The sequence below is a fragment of the Octopus bimaculoides genome, chromosome 1 (assembly GCF_046866305.1).
Source record: "Octopus bimaculoides isolate indiv1 chromosome 1, ASM4686630v1, whole genome shotgun sequence".
Taxonomy (NCBI): Eukaryota; Metazoa; Mollusca; class Cephalopoda; order Octopoda; family Octopodidae; genus Octopus; species Octopus bimaculoides.
The window spans coordinates 105,284,999-105,287,498 of record NC_142928.1 but is presented as its reverse complement, the minus strand read 5'-3'; the positions used below and the strand labels follow the sequence as shown (position 1 = coordinate 105,287,498).

At 36.6% G+C, this 2,500-nt stretch overlaps 1 protein-coding gene across 1 annotated transcript in view; it reads left to right on the top strand.

The window, feature by feature from the left end:
• The window catches only part of LOC106880822 (sorting nexin-13), a 97,001-nt gene that overhangs the window by 916 nt on the left and 93,585 nt on the right, over positions 1 to 2,500 (top strand). The window lies entirely within an intron of this gene.

Here is a 2,500-nt window from a genome sequence, read left to right as displayed (position 1 = left end):
CTATTACTATACTACAACCAACTTGTTGTGAAGTTGCAAGACAATTATTCTCTTCAAAGTTTCCATAATTTGGTTCTGAGGTAAACAGTAGTAGCAACAATAACAACAGTTATAGGAAAGCTTGAAGGTAGTGAATAAAATTTATTCAAGATTGTGTTGCACAAATTAAACAAGTCTTTGATAATATTTAAGTACTATAAGATATAAAAATAACTATAAATAAAGGTTTCTAACAGTACCTCTTAGTGAGAGGTCACCGTAAATTAAACCCATCTCAGAACTAATTATTTTATTGCGGTGGAAACGATGAAAGGTAAAGTTGACTCCAATGTGATTATACTTAGGACAAAAAAATTTATCTCTTTCATAATTATTATTGTAATAACTGATTTGCAACAAGTTTTCTATATTTTTATATTTGATTTTGTGTAACAGGATACCTCTGTCTAGGATCTGAATACACACACACACATATATATATACAGAGTATCCCAAAATTAAGGCAACCAAAGTTTGAGGCTTTAATAACTATTGATAAATGTGATAAGATAGGAAAATTATACTTCATTATAAAAGCTTTGTGTGTCTTCTTTCTGTCTCAGGCTAAATAAATTCAGATTTATAAATTAGATAATAGCCATAGACTGAAATACAATCATAACCCTCCACAAAGGAGGTGAAAGTGATACAGCTATAACAAAAAAGCTTAAGATTAACTAAACAGCTGTCTGAAAAATTGTCAAGAAATTTGAAGAGATTGGTTTCACTGCTGATCGACCTGGACATGGCTGAAAAAGAAGTGTGCAAACCCTACCAGAGGAAAGATACGGTGAAATCCTCATCATTCCATCAGAAAACTGGTTGCCACAGCAAAAATAAGCCAAACACCAATGTATGAAGTGTTGAAGGAGATCTCATGACCCACCCCTACATGATGACTCGCCTTCATAAGCTCACACAAGTTTATAAGGCCCGTGAGACTGGACAGAAGTCATCTTATCCTGCGTCAGATTGACATTGAAAAGACAGTAAACCACCAGAGTGACCAACTTTGGAGTGTGTTTGACTTCATTGAGAGTAAACTTGTAAACTGACATCAAAATCCACAGTCAGTTATGGTTTGGGTGGCAGTAACAGCCATTGGAAGGTCCCCCATGTTTTTGCACCCTTGTGTGTTAAAATTAACACCCAGCGATGCATTAGTGACATTCTGGAAGCTGAACTGCTTCCATGGGTGAATGAGCATCTTTAAGGTGCACCTTGGAGCTGCCAACAGGACTCAGCATCATCCCACAGCTTCAAACAGACACAGCACTTGACTCAGAAAAACATTCCATCATTCATAGGCAAGAATGTATGGACCTCAAGAAGCCCCAATCTCAACCTATTGGATTTTTCTGTTTGGTCCATTTTGGAGACAAAAGTTCAAGCACTCTTCATACTTCGCTTGATGCTTAGAAGGCAAAACTGCACCAGAAATGGGCTTTGATTTTGCAAGAACAGTTGTGTGCCACATGTGAAGTATTCACACCTAGAATTAAGGCTGTGGTTCAAAACAGAGATGGTTGTGTCGAATAAATGTGGTAGTGCCATAATTGTGTTTCCTTTACCATTGCATTGCAACACTTAGACCTGAAATATAATAATATTTTGCTTTGGCAAAATTGAAAAAAAGTTAGTTGCCTTAATTTTGGGACACCCAGTGTGTGGCACGTAAAAGACACCTTTTTGAGCGTGGCCATTGTCAGTACCGTGTGACTGGCCCTTGTGCCGGTGGCATGTAAAAGCACCGACAAACTCTCAGAGTGGTTGGCATTAGGAAGGGCATCCAGCTGTAGAAACTGCCGGATCAGATTGGAGCCTGGTGCAGCCTGCTGGCTTGCCAGTCCTCAATCTAATTGTCCAACCCATGCTAGCATGGAAAGCGGATGTTAAACGATGATGATGATATATATGATATATGTATAATACTCAGATAAACACATATGTGCATATGCATAGGTATGTGGTTAAGAATTTTTCTTTGCAACCACATTATCTCTTGAAGAAGAGTCTTCTGTCATTACTTTAGGTTGATCAATGCCTAGTGAGTAAAATTTAATTGACAAAAATTGTGCAAGGCCCCAACATGTATGTATCTCTTTCTCTCTTACCTTGTTAGTTTGTGTATACATAGATAGATTGATGAATGGATGGTTGGGTAGTCAGACATAACTTGTGTGTATATGTGTATATCTATATATGCATATTTATGTATATGTTTGTATTAATGAATATGTGTGTTATATCGTATCTTGATTATTTTTCTATAGTGGTCTACATCAACTTGTACACTGTGACAAAGAAAACTAGACAACTTTGTTGTATTTATCTTGAAGTATACACTGGGGACATTTTATCATGCCACTGCCATAGGAAACGTTTTTTCCCCAAACAAATTGTATCAAAGGGTTCCCTCTACTCCATTATTATGTTATATATATATCTCTATTATTTCCTT